The 24,305-nt window shown below is 39.7% G+C and overlaps 1 protein-coding gene across 5 annotated transcripts in view; it reads left to right on the forward strand.

Moving 5' to 3' along the window:
• Wdpcp (WD repeat containing planar cell polarity effector) overlaps positions 1-24,305 on the forward strand; it is a 330,858-nt gene that overhangs the window by 35,777 nt on the left and 270,776 nt on the right. The window contains exons 2-3 of one of the 5 annotated variants that reach the window (XM_087583533.1): positions 17,209-17,301; positions 22,980-23,073. The gene's annotated coding sequence lies outside the window, so the exon portion shown is untranslated. 5 annotated transcript variants of the gene reach the window in all.

A 24,305-nucleotide genomic window follows, 5' to 3' on the forward strand; every position in this document is an offset into this window, starting at 1 on the left:
TGATTAAAGCAGTCTTTGAGAGTGAATGCTGCAGATGACCGTTGTAGATGCTCATTGGGATCTCTGCCTCAGGATCCAGTTCTTTCTGTTTTGTTTTACTCATTGGGAAATGTCAAGACTGCCTTTCTATTTGAAGGGTGAGGGAGTCATTCATTCCATTACAACTCCACTCCTTTCCTTGATATTTTTTTCATAGTTGGAGCACTTAAGGCTTAAGGGATGTGAGGAAGTCTGTGAAGATTTGTTTGTTTGGGGTGTTGGTTGGTGAAACCAGGAACTACCACATTGTAACCTGGCACTGATTGGCTAAGTCTTGCCCTCCACTCTGACCCTTAGAGGTCTTTAAAGGTACGAGTTAGAAGTACCTTTGTGCTGTTATAGGATAATCATCTCTGAAGAACTAACTAGACAGAGACTATGTGCTGTTATAGGGTAATCATCTCTGAAGAACCAACTAGACGGAGACTATGTGCTGTTATAGGGTAATCATCTCTGAAGAACTAACTTGACGGAGACTATGTCTGCTGCTCTATCTACCAGGATAGAGCAGACACAATGAAGACAGGGAGTTGGGGATAGTAATTATATGCTGTTAGTTTTTTTTTTTTTAAATGGAGTTTTGCTTATTCTGTTCTGACCCACTTACTCCTTGCCCACGTTAGTTAATGCTTGTAGTTAGTTAATTGTGGTGTAGACTCCCAAGAGAAATGGGCTCAGTTTCAGTTAGAGCAGCACTGACAATGTTTGGATCGCCCATCTACTCTGTATAGAATATTGATTCTCAGGGATTTCTGTATTCCATTAGAACTTCCTTTTTGTACTGTTGATAGTATAGCTCTATTTAGATATATACAAAAAAAATAATTTTAGAAGCTTGAATCTGAGTTCCAGAGCACTCTTACAAACTTTTAGGCTCTTGTGACCTAGGACACATTGGACTAGAGACACATGATTACAAATAGAAATACAGTTTACTAAAAGAGAAAGCACTTTCAAGAATAGGAATAGACAGAAAATAAGCTGAGGGGAAAAGCATGAAATCAAAAGTTCAAGGCTTATGAACTCAAACAAATCAGTAGCTTTCCTCTCCTCAAAGGATAAACAGGCTGAAAAAGAAATTAGGGAAATGACACCCTTCACAATAGTCACAAATAATATAAAATACCTTGGTGTGACTCTAACCAAGCAAGTGAAAGATCTGTATGACAAGAACTTCAAGTCGCTGAAGAAAGAAATTGAAGATCTGGAAGATGGAAAGATCTCTCATGCTCATGGATTGGCAGGATTAATATAGTAAAAATGTCCATTTTGCCAAAATCAATCTACAGATTCAATGCAATCCCCATTAAAATTCCAATCCAATTCTTCACAGAGTTAGAAAGAGCAACTTGCAAATTCATTTGGAATAACAAAAAACTCAGTATAGTGAAAACTATTCTCAACAATAAATGAACTTCTGGGAGAATCACCATCCCTAACCTCCAGCTGTATTACAAAGCAAGAGTGATAAAAACTGTATGGTATTGGTACAGTTTCAGGCAGGTAGATCAATGGAATAGAATTAAAGACCCAGCAATGAATCCATATACCTATGGTCACTTGATTTTGACAAAGGAGCTAAAGGACTGAAGAAGCTGAAGGGATTTGCAGTCCCATGGGAAGAACAACAGTATCAACTAACTAAAACCCCCAGAGCTCCCAGGGACTCTAATCCACTATCCAAAGAGAACACTGGGATGGACCTATGGTTCCAGCTGCACTATGTAGCAGAGGATGGCCTTGTTGGGCATCAGTGGGAGGAGAGGCCCTTGGTCTTGTCAAGGCTGGATGCCCCAGTATAGGGGAATGTTAGGGGAGGGGAGGTAGGAAGAGAGAGTGGGTGGGTAGATGAGAAATCACCCTCATAGAAGCAAGGAGTGGGGGGATGGGATAGGGGGTTTCTGGAGGGGAAACTGGGAAAGGGGATAACATTTTAAAATGTAAATAAAAAATATCCAATAAAAGAAAAAAAGTTAAAGTCACATGGCCCTTTTAGGTCATTTGTGTTGCACCTACCTCTCCCATGATTGTATGCTCGGGCTTTTCTTGAATATATGCTGATTGTTGTATGTAGTCCAGGTGGGAAGCGTTTCCAATCTTTCTATAATTGTCTCTTCTCATATATTCATTTTGATCCATGGATATCTCTGTCTGTCTGTCTGTCTGTCTGTCTGTCTGTCTGTCTGTCTCTACCCTCCTCTCCCCCTTAGCCACAACCTCTTCCTGAAAGATTTTTTTGGAGAACAGAGTCTATTTTCTGTCACTACTCCCATCCTGAACAGAGGCATAGTTCCTGTGAGGAACCACAAGCCAAACAAATTAATTGATAATTCTATAAGATGTGGCAAAACACAAAAGGACAGTTTTAAGTAGTAATCGTATGGTAGAATAGATGAAAAGGGGAGATGTTATGACATTGTAAAAATGAGTAACTTTTAGCAGAAACAAAAGCAAAATAGTGTAGTAAATCAGAGCATAAAGTAAGGTTCCGATGGGAACAGGAAATAGGAAGTGGACATGCAGCTTAGGTACTGGATTCTAAAGGCACCACTTTTAGGAATGGCATTGGTTCTCGGGCCAGGAAAGCCAGAAGGGAGTTCTGGTTTGTTTGGTTGCTTGCTATTTATTTATTTGTTGCATTCTTTTCTCATACAATAAATCTTGACTACAACCTCTTCTCCCTACAATCCTCAGAGATCCCCCTCCCCAGATCCATTACTCCTCTTTTCCCTTCAGAAAAGAGGCCCCCCAGGGCTGTCCACTGACTATGGCATAAAGATGCAGTAAGACCAGGACAAACCCCATCATCAAGGTTGGACAAGGCAACCCAGTAGGAGACGGGTTCCAAGAGCAGGTGACCGCGTCAGAGACATCATCACTCTAGGAGTCACACAAACACCCTGAGCTAGGCAGGTACAGCATGTATGCAGAGGACCTAGGGCAGACCCGGGAAGGCTCCGTGGTTTCTGCTTCAGTCTCTGTGAACCCAAGTCCTGCTTAGTTGATTCTGTGGCCCATGTTCTCCTGGTGTCCTCCATCCCTCTAGCTCCTACAGTTCTTCCTCACCCTTTTTCGCAGGGTTCCCCAAGCTGTCCCTGATGTTTGGGTATTGGCCTTTGCATCTGCTCCCATTAGTTGCTGAGGAAATCTCTCTGAAGGTGATTGGGCTAGGTACTCATCTATGAAAATAGCAGATGAAGTGATTAGGAACCATGATATCATTGACCGTTGTTGTTGTTGTTGTTTTAGTCAGTTGTGTTTGGTTATACCCTAGGTCTATGAGCTGTCCAGCTTCTGGTTCTTGGCCACTTAGGCAGTGTTGAACATAGGCACCCTTATGTGTCATGGACCTCATCTTAGACCAGTCATTGGTTGGCCACTCCCATAAGCTCTGAGCCACCATTGCCCCAGTGTTACATGCAAGTAGGAAAGGTGTGGGTTGAAGGTTTTGTGGTTGGGCAGGCATCTCAGTTCCACAATTGGAAGTCTTGCCAGCTTATTGAGAGTGGCCAGTTCAGGCCTCATATCCTCAATTTATTAGGGTCTTACCCTCATAGGTTCAGGAAGTTTCCATCCCACTAGTTTTCCACATTGACCCTTAAGTGCCCCACTATTTTAGTCATCGCTTCCTGTACTCTCTCCCTCCTTCTGTCTCTCTCTCCCCAACCTGGTCCCTCCTTTTCCCATCCCCTCCTGCTCTCCCTCCACCCTCCAACCCTGTAATATCTGTTCTATTTCTCCTTCCTAGGGAGATCTATGTGTCACCTCTAGAACACTCTTTGTTACTTCTTTATAAGCTATGTTAAAGAGATGCACTGTTAACTGCTAGTGTAGAACCTCTTCAGTTTCTTTACCAGGGCACTTAGCTGTGTGAGCTTGCCTCTCAGCACTGCTTTCATTGTGTCTCATAAGTTTGGGTATGCCGTGTCTTTATTTTCATACAATTTCATGGAGTCTTTAATTTCTTTAGTTCTTCGCTGACCAAATTATCATCCAGTGGAGTGTTGTTCAGTTTCCATGGATATGTGGGCTTTCTGTTGTTTTTACTGTTATTGAAGTCTAGCCTTAGTCTGTGGTGATCTGATAGTATGTCTGGAATTATTTCAATCTTCTTATATCTGTTGAGGCTTGTTTTATTACAGACTATAAGGTCACTTTTGGAAAAGGTACCATGAGGTGCTGAGAAGAAGGTATATTCTTTTGTTTTATTGTGAAATGTTCTGTTATGTATCTGTTAAATCCATTTGGTTCATAACTTCTGTTAATTTCACTGTGTCTCTGCTTAGTTTCTCTTTCAATGACCTGTCTATTGGTGAGAGTGGGGTGTTGAAATCTCCCATTATTATTGTGTGTGTTTCAATGTGTGTTTTAAGCTTTAGTAAAGTTTCTTTTATGAATGTGGGTGCCTTTGCATTTGAGGCATAGATGTTTGGAATTGAGAGTTTATCTTGGTGGATTTTTCCTTTGATGAGTATTAAGTGTCCTTCTCTGTCTCTTTTGATAACTTTTGGTTGAAAGTCTATTTTGTTGGATATTAGAATGGTTACTTGAGCTTGTTTCTTGTGACCATTTGCTTGGAATACTTTTTTCTAGCCTGTTAGTCTGAGATAGAGCCTGTCTTTGTCACTGATGTTTAATTCACACACACACACACACACACACACACACACACACACACACACACACACACACACTAATAATGCTGGGTCCTGCTTTCTTGCCTGTGCAGTCTGTTAGCTTCTGCCTTTTTTATTGGGAAGTTGAGTTCTTGATGTTGATATCAAAGACAGACTTTTGTTCGTTCCTTCCTGTTTGTTGGTGTCGTTGGTATCATGTGTATATGCGGTTCTCTCCTATTGGGTTTGTTGTGAGATGCTTAATTTCTTTTTTTCCCTCTTTGGTGTAGATACCCTCCTTATGCTCCTTATGTTGGCGTTTTCCTTCTAGAATCTTCTGTAGGGCTGTATTGGTAGATATTATTTAAATTTGGTTTTATCATGGAATATCTTGGTTTCTCCATCTATGATGATTGAGAGTTTTGCTGGGTATAGTAGCTATGTTAGCATTTGTGTTCTCTTAGGGTCTGTATGACATCTGTCCAGGATCTTCTGGCTTTTATTATCTCTGTTGAGAAGTCTGGTGTGATTGATAGGTCTGTTTTATGTGTATGCCTTATCCCCTTACTACTTTTAATATTCTTTCTTTGTTTTGTACATTTAGTGTTTTGATTACTATGTGTAACAAAATTTTCTTTTCTGGTCCAATCTATTTGGATTTCTGTAGACTTCTTGCATATTTAAGGTCATCTCTTTCTTTAGGTTGGAGAAGTTTTCTTCTATGATTTTGTTGAAGGTATTTTCTTGTTCTTTGAGCTGGGATTCTTCACTCTGTTGCATTCCTATTATTCTTAGGTTTGGACTTTTCATTGTGTTCTGGATTTCCTGGATGTTTTAGGAGCTTTTTGTGCTTTGTACTTTCTTTGACTATTGTGTCACTGTCTTCTATGGTATCTTTTATGCCTGAGATTCTTCCATCTTTTGTATTCTGTTGGTGATGCTTGCATCTGTAGCTCTTGAACTCTTTCCTAGGTTTTCCAATTCCAGGGTTGTTTCCATCTGTGATTTTTTTTATTGTTTCTACTTCCATTTTTAGATCTTGGACTGCTTTGTTCAATGCCTTCACTTATTTGATTGTGTTTTCCTGCATTTCTTTAAGGGATTTATTTGTTTCCTCTTTTACCTGTTTGCCTGTGTTTTTTTGTATTTCTTTAAGTGAGTTTTTTATATCCTCCTTAAGCATCTCTCTTATCTTCATGAGATGGGAATTTAGGTCCGCATCATCCTTTTCAGGTGTTGTTGGGGTAGTCAGGGCTTACTATGGTGGGAGAATTGGGTTCTGATATATTTATTGGCTTCTGTTGCTTATGTTCTTGCACACTTGCCTCCTGCCATCTGGTTATCTCTGGTGTTAGCCAGCCTGGTTGTCTCTGTCTGGAGCCTGCCTCCTGAGTCCCTGGTTGTAGCAGATATCCTGAGAGACCTATTGTCCTGGCTGCAGCAGATCTCCTGGGAGTCCTGCACACTGTTGGGGGTAGGAGTGGGGGAGTGAGAGGGACAGACAGACCAATCTACCCTTGCAAAGGTGCAGACTGGAAGGTGTTCTTTGGTGATCTTAAGAATAGAATTAGAAATTCTATCCTTTGAGTCACTGAAGCAGCAGTGGGCCATAAGTGTTCATCTGTGTATGTGTCTATACATCTAATATATTTATGATCTATGATACTATGAGACTTGGCAGCAATAGCAGTTTAGTAGTATTGAATGCACTCATGCCAAAATTTGTTTCTAATATGATTGCCATTAAGAGGAATAAGGGCTTTCCTTAAAGCAATGGTATGCTGTGACAAAACAAAGAAGTATTGAAAGAATGAAAAAAATGTTCAAATCCTATAGGATTCAGGGAATCCCACTGGCCAAATTGTGGGTATTTTCAGTGTCAAAATAAACAATAAATGTTACTCATTGAATAAATTGAAATTCATGAGTATGTACCATATAATACAAGCAGAAGAATGAATAAAGAGAGCTGGACAGAAAATAAGAATATGGAAGACATTGTTGTTGAGTGTGATTTGAACTGTGCAGACCTGGCCCAAGAGATTTCAGTGGAGAAGAATTTCAGTATGTGGCCTAGAGACTGTTTTTGTGGTATTTTGGTGAAGTATGTGGCTGCTTTTTGCCTTTGTCCGAAGAGTCTGCCTGAGGCTAAAGTCAATATATTTATACTAATTGCATTAAGAAAGGAAGTCTCAAAAAAGCCCAACAGAGACTTTGTTCTCTGGTTTAGTCTTATGAAGCCCGTTTTAATGAGAAGGAGAAAGCCAAGAAAGGAAAATTACAAAATGTATCATTCAAGTATTAAAGGAATGGAGCTAAATCCTGTGTGTGTGGGATAACAGATTAAGGGACTGGGACTTTGGTGCAAGATGCCAGCACCCAGCTAAATTTAGGTCCAGGTATGGTGGTTCACAGCTTTAATCCAAGGAAACAAAGCCAGGCAGATCTCTGAGTTTAAGGCTAACCTGGGGCAGAGCAAGTGCTAGGTGAACCAAAGCTTAAGTCTAGGCAGGATGGTACACACCTTTAATCCCAGGACATAGAGGCAAACAGATCTCTGAGTTCAAGGCCAGTGTGGTGCAGAGAAAGTTCCAAGTAGAGAAAAGCTTAAATCGAGGAAGGGTGGAATATATCTTTAATCCCACCACCACGTAGGAGGCAAGCATGCAGACCACTGAGTTTAAAGTCAGTCTAGAGAACAAGTTCCAGGATAACCAAGCTTAGGCAGAGAGTAAATTCATTGAAAACAGAAAGCTAGTGACAATGTAATATAACAAGGGGATCATGTTCCAGCCCTAGCCAGCAGCTTTAGCCATGTGGCTCTGGCTTTAGAGTCCAGAATAGAAGGGACTACTGGGATAATTGATCCTGGTTAGCTGGCGATAAGAGATTAATGGTGATTAAGAAGAGAGCATCATTGAGATGAAATTTGGGAAATGTTTCCTGAGAGCACAAAGAAGCCACGTTCTAGACATAGTCAAGGTTGTACATTGTGCTTCAGCTGGACTTACAGTTAAGTGAGGTGATTACAGTTAATTGATTGGATGTATCTCAGATGAGACTTTGAACTTTGGTATTGGTTTTGAAGATATGAAGGGGTCATGGGTAGCAGCTGAGGCTTGGCACTGTGAGAGGCCAGGGAAGGTGCAGCATCAATAGCAGTTGATGGCCCAGGACTGAAGGGGTCATGCAAAGGAGTTGAGGCTTGGCACCATGAGGAGAGCCTATGAGAGGCTATTGGTGAAGCCTAGTTGCAGCAGAAGACCCCAGTGTATTGGAGATGCCAGTGCCATGAGATGACCACCAAGACCAACAGCAACAGTGGGGTGGATCAACCTGAGCTGAGAGTGCTACAGAGGGCAGAGCTGGAGAAGTGACCCCAGCCCTTTGGAGGATCATGTGTGGATGCCAGACATGGAACAAGAAGCTGTAACTGTTGAAGTTGCCTTGGAGACTCCAAGATGCCAGAGTCATGCAATGTCTGCTCCTCAGCTAACAAGGAGTGGAACCCAGCCCAGGAGAAAAGTTTGTTGCAGTCTACAAAGGTGAAAAAGGAGTTGGAGATTTGAAGACCACTTTGACGTCAGACATGGAGACACAAGAGTTTGGGGTTTGCCCAGCTGGTTTCCTGTCTTGCTTTGGTGATTACAGTTAAGTGACTGGATGAATCTCAGATGAGACTTGAACTTTGGTCTTTTAACATTGTTGAGACTGCTATAAACTATGGATACCTTTGAAATTGAACTAAATGTACTTTTAAAAAAAATATGCCATGTCAGGGTATGACCCCCATAAATTTATGTGTTTGAACAAGCCTATGGGGACCAGGGAGTGGAATGTGATGGTTTGAATATGCTTGTCCCAGGGAGTGGCACTATTAGGAGGTTTGGCTTTGTTAGAGTAGGTGTGTCACTGTGGGCATGGGCTTTAACACCCTTGTCCTAACTGCCTGGAAGCCAGTCTTCTCCTGTTTGCCTTTGGAACAAGATGTTGACCTCTTGGCTCCTTCTGCACCATGCCTACCTGGGTTCTGCCGTGCTTCTGCCTTGATGATAATGGATTGAACCTCTGAACCCGTAAGTCAGCCCCAATTAAATATTGTCCTTATAAGAGTTGCCTTGGTTAAAAAAAAAAAAAGAGTTGCCTCGGTCATGGTATCTGTTCACAGCAATAAAACCCTAACTAAGGCAAGATGGGTCATATGGTAGATTTACTTTTGGCTTTTTGTGGATTTTCCACACTGATTTCCAGAATGGCTGAAATGAGTCCGACAAGCAGTCATGAGGGTTGTTCCGGTCCCTCATATCCTTTCTACCGTTCGCTGTTGGTTGTATTGTGGATCTTTCCATTCTGACAGGAGTGATGTGTTGTTGATTTGCATCTCCCTGATTTCTAAGGACAAAGAGAAGTTCTTACCTATTTTTATTTCTTCTTTTGATAACTTCATTTAGATCCCGAGCCTGTCATTTGTAAGCTACATCTACTCTCCAATAAATATGAGAAAAACCCAAATTAAGAAATCTTCTGTAAAGTTATCAGCTTAAATGATGGCTGAGTCAAGAGAGGACAGAATTGTCCCAGGTTGAAGAGGCCAAGGAGACATTATAGTGCAGTGTGGATGAGCCTGAGGATATTCTGACCCTGGTCACAGTGGGCCGGTGGGGAGCTTAGGCGGGCGGGTCTCTGTGACCATTGTGCTGTTCTAGTGATTTTGATTATTGTAGTCTGGCTAATAGGGTAGAACTCTTAATTTTTAGGAAACGTACACCAGTATTAAAAGGTACATGGGCATTAGATGACAATTTCCATTAGTTTGGAAAATATTAGTATGTGTTTTTATGATTAGATAGTGCTTAGTTTAGTGAAGTAAAATGTTAACAATAGGAGAAACTGAAACAAGAGACTACCAGAGTTCTTTGCAGTAATAGTATAATTTTTAAATTCATTTCAAATTATTTCATAATAAAGTTAGAACAAAATGCTGTCTTTTCCTCAAATGCTGAGAGTACCTATATATTTCACACTCAAAGCTCTGCTTACTAAGAAAAAAGTTGTATGTGAGGTCTGTCTGTCTTTTTTTCAGAGTGATGTAAAAGTGATTTTAAATATTTACACAAAATAAATGAATGGGAAATTAGGCCTTAAATATAACAATGTAAATATGGGACTTGATTGTTTTTTTTTTAATTTCTGCAAAAATACCCTACAGTCTAAAGTGCATAAATCATTTCTTAACAGAGAAGAATTAGGAAAAGCAGCATGCTGGAGGACAGTCACCCCAGGCGTTCATCCTCTTACCTAACCAAATGACAGACCTTGAAGCAACTTCAAAGCTTCAAAAATAACTGGCTCTGACATGTACCAAGATGGGGGAACCATTCCCACAAGCTCGAAACAAATCCTTCACCTTTAAAGAGGACAAAGAAAAGGCAGTATCATGTTTCGTAGGTGGAATTTAACAGTTGAGCAGTTCACTATTTACCCATGACTTCTCTGCTACTCAGGAGAAGCTGGGGAAGGGAATCAAGCTTGTTCTCATGTTTGCTCTTCCCTTCCCTCCCCTCTTATGGTGTTGTGTGAAGAACACTTACAACATTGGGATGTGCCCGGGTGACAACCAAGGTCTCAGAGGCTTTCTTTCAGAGCTGTTATGGCCGACAGGTTAAATTTCATTCCACGCTCTTTAGTCTGACATTCAAGGTCTTACATAGTTTGGTGGTAGCATATTTTCCTTATTGCTTGGTAGAAATCTTTAGACAGGCTTCTATTTATTTTAGAATGAAGAAACTGGTTATAATCACATAAAATTATCTCTATTTTCTAAATACTTGCTAATACTTCTCTTTCCCTCTGTGCGTGCTCACGTGCATGTGTGCGTGTTTGTATGCTATGCTTATGTCCTCTGGTGCGTATATGTTCTGTTGTTGGAGTTGATTCTCCTCCTACCGTGTGTCCCCCAGGCATGGATCTCAGGTCCTCTGGTGTGGAGGTAAATGTCTTTACTGGATGAGCTATTCAGTTTGACCTAGGAAGCTATTTCTTTAATTTTTTTCAATAATAGATTTAATTTTATTTTTAAAATGCCTATGAAAATCCCATAGATGCCTACCAGTGGCCACCCCACAAAACAAAACAAAACAACCCCCAGTGACTTTCCCTTCCTCAGTAGCCATCATCTGCCAATAGTTCCTCAGCTTGGGGTTAGGCCTCAGGGGCCAACCCTTTTTCAGCTTTCATTTTGTAGAGTTGGCCGATAGCTTTATGTGTGAGAGAGCTCTGACAGCATTTCACACGTATCGGCTCTATTCTGTACTTCTTCCATCTCCTCTGTCCCAGTTATGCAGTGTTTCCTGAGTCTGGGGTTGGAGGACATGGATAAAGACGTCCCATGTATCACTGAACACTCAGTCATTTATCCTCAGCTCTTTGATTAATTTGGAATCTTTTTGTTAACATACCCACTGCAAAAAGCTTTTCTGATCAAGATTGAGAGTGTAACCAATCTATGTGTCTAGACATAAATATTTAGAAGGTAGTTTGGCATAATCATTTAGGAAAACAATAGTAGGTTTCCCCTAGGCATCTGACCTCCCTAGCCATAGGCTTTTGAATAGGTTTACAAAACTGGGCATATGAAGTAGATCTCAAATCCAATCAATTGGGGTTGATTGCCCCAATAACTATCATGCCAGTGTTTCACCAGTGGGCATCTCTCACCTGGCAGGTACTGGAAGGTCAGTATGTTAGCAGTAGAACCCAGCCCTGGGTAAGATCTTCCTCAACAACTTGCATACCACTTTCTGGCAGCTAGCCAGCAGGTAGTTTCCAAATCATTTGGAAATTGATTTATCTATGTCCTATAACCAAAGTGTGCGATATCTTAAAAAATAAGGTGCCAAGAACTAGCTTCAGCTTGGAAAGGAGGTCCTGAGGAAGGGGGTGTCTGGGAGCAGTGAAAAGAATGTCTCAAAGTCAGTCATGGTACAAGCTGACAGTTTTCTGTTCTGCTCCTGTTGGCTTTCTAGACAGTTCATCAAGATAGTTCAGCTCTTGAAGACCAAAGCCCAGTCTTTTGTTTACATATCAGTTCAATTGTCCACCCCAGGTTCCCTTTTGATTATCCCACAAATCAGCATTTTATGACTTTAGCTCCTTGATTCTTTTTTTTTTAAGATTTATTTATTATATATAAGTACACTGTAGCTGTCCTCAGACACACCAGAAGAGGGCATCAGATCTCATTACAGATGGTTGTGAGCCACCATGTGGTTGCTGGGATTTGAACTCAGGACTTCTGGAAGAGCAATCAGTGCTCTTAACTGCTGAGCCATCTCTCCAGCCCAGCTCCTTGATTCTTAGAAAAGGCAGCAAGTGCATTTTTCAACATAGCAATTGAAATCACAGATCTGCTTGCCTCTGTAAGCACAGACAATAAGCTAGCTCAGTAGGATACTGCCCTGAAATTACCATTTCCATCCAGGCTGACCTTGAACTCAGAAATCTGCCTGCCTTTGTATCTTTTTGACAAACTGACTCATAGTGCAGTTGGTTCTGTTCTTTAAGGTTTGTGAAGCCCTTCATGTAATTCATATTGCATTCTAATATTTTGCATAGTTGAGAAATCCTATTTATATATTTTTGAACTCATGTTCTTAGAGTTCTTTCCCACGGCCTTTACCATTTTGCTAAGGACATCAGACACACCCTTGCCTCTTGGGCTTGTGCTGTCTGATTATCATGGAGTAATTCATTAACCTTGGCAGAAAGGACATTCCCTATAACTTATGCGGGGAGAATATTTTCCGAAGGAGGAACATAAAGTAAAATTATCTATATCTCTATATATTTATTTATTCAAACAAGCCTCACACCCAGCAACCACCAACACTTGTGGAGGCCCATGCTTGCTAGCTGTGCTCCAGTGGTGGGAACTGTGTCACGTTCTCCCTTCCACAGTGGCCGTGCAGGACGTGGCAACAAGGTCTTGCTATCTAGTTCTTACTATGTAGTTTGGTGGGCAGCTAAAAGCAGTGGCAATAGCCTGTGCTGTTTTGGTGGCTCTTACTACTTCTCAAACCAGTAACTCACAGTGAATGATCCTGTATGTGGCATGGAGATTGTCATTTGCTAACCCATATGTTCTGAGGGCAAAGTTGCCTTCCAGCCAGGACCCTCTGTTAAAACTCCTTTAAAAAAGGCTTGTTTTAATTTTTGTGTGTGTGTGTGTGTGTGTGTGTGTGTGTGTGTGTGTGTGTGTGTGTGTGTGTGCCACTTGTCTGTGGCCTGTGAAGCCCAGAAGAGGACATTAGCTCTCTTGAGCTTATGAGCCACGCTCCATGGGTACTGGAAATGAAAGTTGGGTCCTTTGGAAGAGCAGCAAGTGCCCTACACTGCTGAATCATGTCTCCAGCCCCCAAAGTCCCCCTTTAAAACGCATTAGCTTACAAGCTAGTATGTTTCCACAGGGCTGCTTCATACCTCCTTGTTCTGATTAGCCCGCCTCCTCTGCACTCTCCTCTCCCACCCCTTACTTTCCTCTCTGCATAAATCTTAAACTCTAGCATACCCTCCATGTTGCTTCATGCCACTTGTGTTCTGCTAAGTTCTCTAACTATATTTTCTGCTCAAGTAACATAATTGTAGAATTCTATAAAGCTTTTACATACACTCTTTACTTTGGCTAACTCTCCTCCTGTTCCCTTATTATCCTCCCCCCCCCCCAAGTACCTGACCCTTTCTATCTCTAGGATTTAATTTCATTTAGACTTGACTTTCCTTTTTCCAATCTCCAGGATTTACTTTTATTTTGCCATTATTTCACTATTTCCCATCCTTTAACGTGTCTCTTTTAAATGGTTCTTTTCTAGTTTACTGGCTTCCTCATATACTCACAGTTAAACACATAAACCAAAAGATTTGAAACTAAGATACATATATGGGAGAGAACACATGGCATTTTTCTTCCTGAGCATGTGCAACCTTATGTAACAGTACAATTGTCTTCCTTTTCATCAATCTGTGGATTTTATGAATCCATTTTCCTTTATAGGTTGGTACACTAGGAAGCCATTTCTAATCCCCTGTGGTTCACATACTTCCTGTTTAACATCCTGCATTTTTGTTTTACTGTTTCAGTCTGTGCTTTTTGTCTTCCCAACAATCTATAAACTCTGAAAGAGGAGCTACTATGTATGTTAGAGTCTAGCCATTTAAAGGTGAATTGTCTTTTAGTATCCTTTGAATGTTTGTTACCCAATATAGATAGAACATTTCAAATTTTGCATGATTACTTTCTTAAACCTAGTGAAGATTGAAATAATTGTTAGCACATTGATATGGATGTATTTCTTTTTCTAGGAACAATTGAAAAAAAAATAAAGTGACTAAATAGAAAAACATTATCAGTTTTTACTATGTATATGTGGTGTACATGTGTTTATATCTTTATGAAGAGCCCAGAGGTTAATGATGGGTGTCTTCTGTTGCTTTCCCCCTTATATTTTAAGGCAGGATCTGTTGCTGAACTGGAGCTTGCTGCTTGTCTATGCTGGCTGTCCCTGGGTTATACATGTTTACTGCTGTGCACGGTTTTACATGTGTGCTAGGAGTCTGAACTCAGTCCTCATGCTTATGTAGCAAGCAGTTTACTTCTGAAGCATTTCTCCAATCTGTAAAAATAATGTTTCTTTCATAAACAAAATTATCAGCTCAACTTAATAATGTCCCTAATGAGCTGGAACTCTAGCTCAGTGGACGAACACTTGCCTAATATTCTCATGTCCCTGGGTTCAGGCCTTACCACTGTAAACATATCACCCTAACACACAACAGAAAAAAGTCAGGCATGGTTGGTTACAACTAAAACTTGGGTGTTCTAGGGTTATCACAGGAAGATTGTGAATCTCAGCCCTGGTTGGACTACATAGGAAGATGCTATCTCAAGAAACCAATGATAACATAGAAAACTGTTTGGGAAGAAGTTGGGGGCAGATAGGAGAGGGTAATAGAGCAATCAGGGAATCACTGTGATCATGGTCCATTTATGCATGTATGAAATTATATAAGGTATCCAAATAATTCATATAATTACTGCATACTAGTGAAGTGGCTGCCCTAATTAAATGTTGATACTAATGAAATAACTTTTCACAGTATTTTTTGGGTAGTTGGCAGTTTTGTTGTTAACTTGACACAGTCTGGGATCACATGGGAAGAGAGTCTTACGCCCCTGTTGTCTACATAGGTTGTACTTTGCTTATTTCTGCAGGGGATTGTCTTGACTGCAGTAATCAAGGTGAGAAAACACACTCTACTGTGGTGGCACCGTTTCCTGAGCTTTGGGTCCTAGAAAACATTACAAAGGAGAAGGCCAGCTGAGCATTAAACATGTGTGCATTCACTTTCTTCTCTGAGTCTAAATGTGATCAGCTGCGTCTACTGTGCCCTCGTCTTCCTTAAAATCATGGATTGTAACCTAATAAACCCTTTTACCCCTAAGTTGCTTTTATTAATCTCCCCTAGCATCTGGAAAGGAAGCTTAGGTAATATAATAAAACACCTGTCATTTTTAATAGACTATAGGATATGAAATACCATTGCACAGGAAGGAGGTTTTGATTGTTTTGGTCCATGACTGATCCTGTTGCTGTGGGCCTCTAGTGAGGAGCATGTCATGACAGAAGCACGAGGCACAACAAAACTATTCACCTCTTGTCAGAAAGGAGGAAAGAGGGGAAAGGTCTGGGACTCCACACATCTTTCATAGTCCTGAAGACCTCCTCCTAGACCGCACCTCTTAAAGGTTGTACCATCTTCCAGTGGTACCATGTATGGGGACAAGCCTTCAGCCGCCAGGGGTCGGTTGGTCTAAGCTCTACCGCCTAGCACAGATCGCTAGGGTCACAGTTACTGTCTCTCTGCACATGCTCCTCTTAAGCCGTTGAGATCAGCAACTCATATCACTGTCCGCTCTTTGAAGCCCTTCTGTCTGTCTGGCTTTTGTCATTGGTCTTCTGCAATTTCATTGAGATATGTCCAGCATACATTTATTTTTGCTTTTAAATTCTGCTTTGGATTTTTTGAGCTTCTTGAATGTATATTAATTTTGAATAATGTGTAAAATTCTTAGTGTAATTTTGAATTTTGACTTTACTTCATCTTTTCCTTTTAAAAAAGTATTGAATAGTAATCAGACAGACCGTAGGGCATCTCACCCTACAAATTCTAAGCCGATTTAAAGTATCTTGGATTGTCTTTTAAACGGGCTTACTTCTTCAATTTGTCTAACCTTTTAATTTGTAATTATTTCATTTGACTCCTAAATTTCAAGCTTTATTTTCTCTAAAACGTATTGTCTTTTCTTCAGTAGAGTCATATGTCCCTTAACAATGGGGATATATTCTGAGAAATGGGAGTGATTCTGTCCTTGTGTGAACATCATATAGTGTACCTTCATGAAGACAGCTAGCTAAGCTTGACTAGGCTATAGGACAGTGTTTGGGATCACCATAGTATATGTGGTCCATTACTGACCAGGACATATACAATATAGTTTTCCCCTCTAAGCAGTGTTTCAAGCTTAGTTTTCATTTTTTAGATAGAAGTTGAGCAGTTTTTTACTCTGTGCCTGATGATTCTAATACTGTCTGAGCTTGCTACTTTCAATTATTTTCCTTTTTTAAAATACTTTGTTTCCAGTACTTTTTTTTTTTAAATCAGAAGTAGACCCGGTCCAAAAAAGATCAGTTAGAATACCTGCATCTGGTGTTTAACTAGGAGATTAGACAATCAATTTGAGTTCAAGCACTCTGTTTTCATGTTTGTCTGTTTCGCTGTCTCCCTCCCCATTTCTCCACCCGACCATAACCTACATACACATTAACACTTAGGACTACTAAGTGACTTCTAAGCTAAATTGGCAATCTTGACTTTCAGTACTGGGTACTTCTGATAAGTTGGAGAACTGGTGTGTGTTTGTTTGTTTGTTTGTTTTACGAATCTACAACCATGACATACTGCTGCTAGAAAAGAGATAAGGTTGGCTTTCTCAAGTGTCAGTGGTAGAACATAAAGCCTTCAGAAGGGCGTTAGAATACCTTTCTGGGTTCCCTCTCTCTCCTTCAGGTTATGAGTGTTTAGTTTTAGCTAGATAATGGCAGTGTTGATTATAGTAATTCATATGAGCAATTGATCACTTATAGACAGTAATACCTTAGAGTCATTGTGTATATTATTAAATGAGTGTCGTGATAATGTTGGAAATTTAGTATAATCATGGTTGTTTACCTTCCAGTTATGGATCAACCTTTGAAGAAATTATTGCTTGATAAATAGTGTAACAAGTATTGGTTTTTAACACATCTGGCCGTTACTGAAGGAAGTCCAGCAGTAAGTCTTTCTTTACTGACAGCTGCCTAACTCTTAGGATTGTGAGTGGAAAACAGGAGTGAGAACATTCTCTGCTACCTCAGAAGCCCTAAGTAGAGAGGAGGAAGCATCAGTGAAAAGGATACCCTCAATTTCTTGTTTTTCTCTGTTTGTTTTGACATTCTAGATTTTAAAATGTGACCATTGGGCTGAGGAAGATAAGATAGCCCCGTGTATCAAATGCTTGCTGTGCAGCATGAAGTCAATCCCAGGAACCCAGGTGAAAAGGCCAGGGGTAGTAGCTCACACTCAGATTCTAGCACTCGGGATAGAGACAGGTAGATACCTGGAACTTAGTTTATTGGCTTGTCAGCCTAGCTTATATGGTGAGCTATGGGTCCCAGTGAGAGATCCTGTCTTTACAAGGAGCACAGGTCCTTAGGAACAACATCCATGGTAGGCCTCTGGCTTTCAGACATACACCACACACACAAATGTGCCCGCATACACATGTACAGCAAGTTTGTCTTTTTGAAGTAATATCAGTTCAGACATATTGGAAATATGCACTTCAGCACAGATCTAATAACTCAAATATTAAAACAATTAAGTGTTAATAAATCTCAGACAATTAATTTTTTATAAGCAGAACAAGGGTAACAAATTGAACTTTGAATGGTTAATATATTGTGGTGGTATCAGGGTGATAAAGAGGTTTTAATAGGGAAACTTGTATTTAGTTTGTATGATTATTGCTTTGGAAACACTAGGTGGTGCAATTGTGCAAGGACCATAAATGACTTATTTTTGTTTGTTTGAGATGTGTGTGTGTGTGTGTGTGTGTGTGTGTGTGTGTGTGTGTGTGCGCGCGCGCCAGGATTATAGTTTGAAGAAATTTTGGAAATAAGAATTCTCAAAATTCCCAAGTAGAATTAGAGAATATTTCTCTTCTACTGATTGTTCAGGGATTCAGGTAGGGGCTCTGTCTTTTTTTTTTTTTTTGTTTTGTTTTTGGTTTGAGGCCTTTTTTAAAAATTTTTTTTTAATTTTTTTTTATTAACTTGAGTATTTCTTATATACATTTCGAGTGTTATTCCTTTTCCCGGTTTCCGGGCAAACATCCCCCTCCCCCCTCCCCTTTTTTATGGGTGTTGCCCTCCCCCCAACAATCTAGTTCACTGGGGGTTCAGTCTTAGCAGGACCAAGGGCTTCCCCTTCCACTGGTGATCTTACTAGGATATTCATTGCTACCTATGAGGTCAGAGTCCAGGGTCAGTCCATGTATAGTCTTTAGGTAGTGGCTTAGTCCCTGGAAGCTCTGGTTGCTTGGCATTGTTGTACATATGGGGTCTCGAGCCCCTTCAAGCTCTTCCAGTTCTTTCTCTGATTCCTTCAATGGGGGTCCTATTCTCAATTCAGTGGTTTGCTGCTGGCATACGCCTCTGTGTTTGCTGTATTCTGGCTGTGTCTCTCGGGAGCGATCTACATCCGGCTCCTGTCAGTCTGCACTTCTTTGCTTCATCCATCTTGTCTAATTGGATAGCTGTATATGCATGGGCCACATGTGGGGCAGGCTCTGAATGGGTGTTCCTTCTGTGTCTGTTTTAATCTTTGCCTCTCTATTCCCTGCCAAAGGTATTCTTGTTCCCCTTTTAAAGAAGGAGTGAAGCATTCACATTTTGATCATCCGTCTTGAGTTTCATTTGTTCTAGGCATCTAGGGTAATTCAAGCATTTGGGCTAATAGCCACTTATCAATGAGTGCATACCATGTGTGTTTTTCTGTGATTGGGTTACCTCACTCAGGATGATATTTTCCAGTTCCAACCATTTGTCTATGAATTTCATAAAGTCATTGTTTTTGATAGCTGAGTAATATTCCATTGTGTAGATGTACCACATTTTCTGTATCCATTCCTCTGTTGAAGGGCATCTGGGTTCTTTCCAGCTTCTGGCTATTATAAATAAGGCTGCGATGAACATAGTGGAGCACGTGACTTTTTTATATGTTGGGGCATCTTTTGGGTATATGAGGGTTATGATTCCGATAACATGTCTCCGGGTATCTGTGTATTGTTTATCACACTTGAAGGTCTAACCACTTCCTTTAAACATCTGGCCCCATTTGATTCTCCATGAATAACTATTGTGTGCCCTTTATCTACAATTCTATTAACGTACTCTGCTACTCCAAATAATTCTAAGATATCCTATGATCTGAGTAATTGTTATAATTACTCAATGTAAAATTATATTGTTAGATATCACTGTATCAAGTAAGTCATCATCAAATCAGATTTGTAACCTAGCTTTCTGTTTGGTAGATTTGTTGTCTTTCGTTCATGATCAAAAGTCTTGCTGGACAGGCATGATGGCACACACCTTTAATCCCAGCAGTCAGGAGGCAGAGACGGGTGGGTCTCCGTGAGTTTGAGGCCAGCCTGGTCTCATAGTGAGTTCCAGGATAGCCAAAGCTACACGATAGAGAGACCCTGCCTCAACAATAAAAAACCAAATGAAAAAACCAAATAAAAATTTGCATTTCTATATAAGTTCAGGACATTGTTATTAAATTGAAGAGGCACTTTCTAAAGTGAAGAGTAACTTGTTAGTTTATTTATGCGTGGGACTAAGGAGAAATGAAGACGATGTTGCTGCCTAGATAATATTAAGCCTTTAGTCTTAAATTTGGATTTCTTTTAAGTTCCTTTTCCATCTTCAAATGTAGTTCTATTTTTAAATTAAAAAGTTGTATATATCTCCCATTGATTTCATGAATGATGTATTGGTTACATTTAGATGTTTTTAATATTTTGGAAGCACAAAGTGAAGTCATCTTTCCTCTTACTTCTGTCATTGGGTTGTTATTTTTGTCCATTTTTCTTGAAATAGTCTTATTATTCTGGCTTGGAGCTTGAAATAGTTTGTCAGTCTCCTGACTGTGGAATTCCAGGCATGCTCCGTCTTGACCTTGCTATGTTAAGGCACTCATTGATAAACATGAGCCATCAGAGCCAGTTTATGTAAGTGCTTCAGTTAGCGTCATAACTGACAGGGTCACACAAGTGATGTCTATTATCATATTGTTTCTGTGAATCAGATGCTCTGCCAGATACACAGTCAACACTGGCTTGACTTATCTTTCACTGGTGAATTGGGTTGCTGGGCACCAAAGCTATGGTTAGGCTGTGTAGGCGTGTATCCTACCTCCAGACCTCACTAATGCAGTCAAACCACATATAGTTCCGTTCCCAGAAGCCCCTTGGAAGAAGGAAACAATTCCTGTACGTCATTCTCTGACCTTTACATATAAGCTATGGCACGCAGAGCTACACACAAATGTACCTCTTATTGCAGACAATATTCTAGCTTCTTTGAATGATCTCATTAGTACATTATTCCCATAATTATTGGAGGAGACTCAAAGGAGAAAGTTATTCTCCTTCATTCTGTGACACAAATGTGTGTTTGTACAGATGCAGACACGTTGATCAGAGATGCTTTAGCAGTACTTTTAAGTCTACACAATTAGGACATGGCTTATTTGGTGTTATTTTAATTATATAATTTACATAAAATTATTACACAATTGTTATAACATTAATTTAATTTTACATTTATATCAATTTTGTTGAAACTTTTGTGATATAATGCACTTATAATTTCATATAATTAATATTTTATTAATTGGTATTGGTTTGGTACTTGAGTCATGCAAGCCACTTTAGACAAAACATTTCAGAAACAGTTGTGGAATTGAAAAACCCCTCCTTTTATAGTAGTTGGCAGCCTTTGTAAAGTGACTGGATGTTTCTGCAGATATAGCCATCATCAAAATTACTACTGTTTAATAGCACCCATGTTAGCTACATTAGCCAGAGGCTGAATAGCCATGAAAATGTGAGTAACCTCTAACCTCAGAAATCATTCTGTTAAAAGAGGATTGAAGCATGGTGATAGGAAATTTGAATTGCTCTTCCAGCTGCAGTGTTTGTTCTGTGAATGCTTAATTTGGTTTAGAGTTATACTTTTGCTCCATTTTTTTGCTACAAGCTGTCAGTCTTGTAGAGCATCAATTTCACCTGAGGAAGTAGAGCCAAAGCCTCCTTTTCAGGCTGTATTACTGATGCAGTACTCAGGCTTCAAATAGTTTCATTTAGGTAGCACATATAGTGTGAGAATGGGAATCCTCACATTTGACATGCTCTGTTAAATATATAGCTCAGTCCATCTCCATCCCTGAAGTGCTCTGCAGCCACTTGTTTCGGTGATCCTTGTAATCACTATAGCTTGTAGACTGTGGAGCAGCGCGCGCATGCATGCGAGTGTGTGTGAGTGTGTGTGTGTGTATGTGTGTGTGCACTCGCGTGTGTGCGTGTGTATGCGTGTCGTGTGTGTGAGTGTGTGTGTATGTATATGTGTGTGCGCGCCCGCGTGTGTGTGTGTGTGTGTGTGTGTGTGTGTGTGTGTGCGTGCATGTGTGTACATGTTTGATGTAGGGGTATGTGTAGATGTATATACATATTCAGGTGTGGGCTTTGTGAAGAATTTGGGTTTGCATTCTGTATGTATGATTTTCTCTGGCTATTTAGAAGCTAATCTGTGCAAGCTGCACGTAGGAGCTCAGTAAGCCTTGTGTTTATGTGCAGGGAGTTGCACAGAGAATACGCATTAAGAGGATAGACGGTTACTGCTGATCTCACATGCTGACTGAAAAATTAAACCAAAGAGCTTTGAAAATAACATAAAAAGCAAGTTGGTTTGTAGTCTCACTAGTTTGAAGTTATGAGCTAGTCTGTATTCTTTTGGTTTTTTTATATGAACCTTATAGTCTTGTCTTTAATAGTGATTTGGTTGGTCAGAGAGAGAGAGAGAGACAGAGAGAGAGAGAGAGAGAGAGAGAGAGAGAGAGAGAGAGAGACAGAGACAGAGACAGAGATAGAGACAGACAGAGACAGAGAGAGAGAGACAGAGAGAGAGACAGAGACAGACAGAGAGAGAGACAGAGACAGAGAGACAGAGAGGCAGAGAGAATAGAAACCCAGAACTTGTGAGGGGAAATAAAGGCATTTATTCTGGAGGTTTAATATGTGCTGTTCTATTTTTAACAAAGATCAACAATTTCTATAAACAAGATAGGCTGTTGTTGTGGTGTAGGTATTTGAGAAAGTTATCAGTAAGTTTTTAAACATTATGTAATTAAGAATGTAGAATGAAAGTCTGTGATCATAACTTCATTATATGCTGTATTGTGTTACACATTTATTTTATGTGGTTTTGAAAATCACATAACTATATATCCTGTTGTTTTGTTTTGTAAGTCTTGTTAATAAGAGCTTCATGCTCTTATGGCATTAAAGAAAAAAAAATCACAAAATATAACCGAATCCTCATTGAATTAAAATGTTTTTCCAGGGACTAAGCCACTACCTAAAGACTATACATGGACTGACCCTGGACTCTGACCCCATAGGTAGCAATGCATATCCTAGTAAGAGCACCAGTGGAAGGGGAAGCCCTGGGTCCTGCTAAGACTGAACCCCCAGTGAACTAGTCTATGGGGGGAGGGCGGCAATGGGGGGAGGGTTGGGAGGGGAACACCCATAAGGAAGGGGAGGGGGGAGGGGAATGTTTGCCCGGAAACCGGGAAAGGGAATAACACTCGAAATGTATATAAGAAATACTCAAGTTAATAAAAAAATAAAAATAAAAAAAAAATTAAAAAAAAATTAAAAAAAAATGTTTAAGTCTTAGTAGAACCAATGAAAAACAAATACAGAATTTAATCATGTGTATTTAGGAAAGCATATAATATATGTTGTTCTAGATTGACTCCCTTTTGTATTTTGTATGAAACAGATACCTGGTTATTAGCATACAGAATATAAAATATCTACTTTTTTAATGGTCAGCCTTTAGCATTTCTTTATGTGTGAAGGTTTGAAATATGTCTTTTCAGCAGCAAGTCTGTTTCCTTAGCCAACCATAAGAGGGGGCTTCTACACCAGCAAGCTACTTTCTTTGAACAGCACATATAATTATTTGCTCTGAAGGTGAGCATTTTGTGCAAAGAACTTTATGATTCCATTCTTTTTAAATTCATTTGAATAATTTTATTTGTACTGGTGGTTAATTCTCTGACCTCATAGGAGTTTAAACAATCTAGTTACTAAAAAGCCAAATATTTTAAAGATCAAGAGAACAAATATTTGTGTCTATTCATTATATATAAGTGTAATTAGTAAACTAATGCTATTTAATAAACTAAAGAATGTTTCTGTTTTATTTTTGTTGTCTTAAATACACTTCTGCAGACTATTCTTTCAGCCACTCCAGTAACGCTACAGAAAGTGGTTCCTATGTGCTCTATAAAGTGTAACGTTTCAGGCTGTCGTGTTGGCTCGGCTGTTACTCAGTGCACTGCTCTTGCAGGTGACTGTAGTTTACTTCCTAGAACCCATGTGCTGCGGCTCACACTGCCCACACCTCCAGCCAGGGAATCAACTGACTTCTCCAGGCAGTTCACTCACATGTACAACCACATGCATACAGAGGCACACATGTACATAACTTGTAATAAATGACAGTGAAAATGCTATTATTTTAAAACTCAATTCTCAAAATTCACGATGCAGTTCTTAGAATATAACCGTTTACTAGGATATTTGTGTTTTTAATGCCAATGAAAATAGAGACAGTATTTTACTAATAAAATAGAGATCTGGATAGCTCAAGCAAGGACTTAACCATTCATTCACGTGTCTATAAATAAGAGATATGCTTACTAGACCTATTCATAGTCTTTGTTGGCTGTAGGCAATAGTTGTTTAACTACCAAGAAGGAATGCACTACGAGATAAAACATTTGATGATAACGCAACTTAGGAATGACTAAGATTTTGTCTGATTTTTTTTTGTTTGCTCTGTTTTTTAGCTGTCATTTTCGAGACAGACTTTACTTAGCACAATCCTTTTATAAAAGCTTTGACAATGCAAGAGGATCCATTCCTCTACCTCTTAATGACTTTATAGTTTTTTTTTTCAAAAAAGATAATCTTGCTGGGTAGTCCATTTAGCCTAAACTCTTGGTTTTCCTGCCTCCCAAGTGCAGGGATTAAAAGAGTGAATTTAGTGTTATATACAGAACTTTAACTGTATACTATAGGGGAGGTTTCAGATCAGAGGCCCAGAATCTATTGATAGCATTACAGTGATTTCTAGATTAGTGGAAGTTGTAGGTTATCGTAGCAGAAAATACACATTAGTTCCAAAAACAAATTGTTAA

The sequence above is a fragment of the Rattus norvegicus genome, chromosome 14, assembly GCF_021556685.1.
Source record: "Rattus norvegicus strain SHRSP/BbbUtx chromosome 14, alternate assembly SHRSP_T2T, whole genome shotgun sequence".
Classification (NCBI taxonomy): domain Eukaryota; kingdom Metazoa; phylum Chordata; class Mammalia; order Rodentia; family Muridae; genus Rattus; species Rattus norvegicus.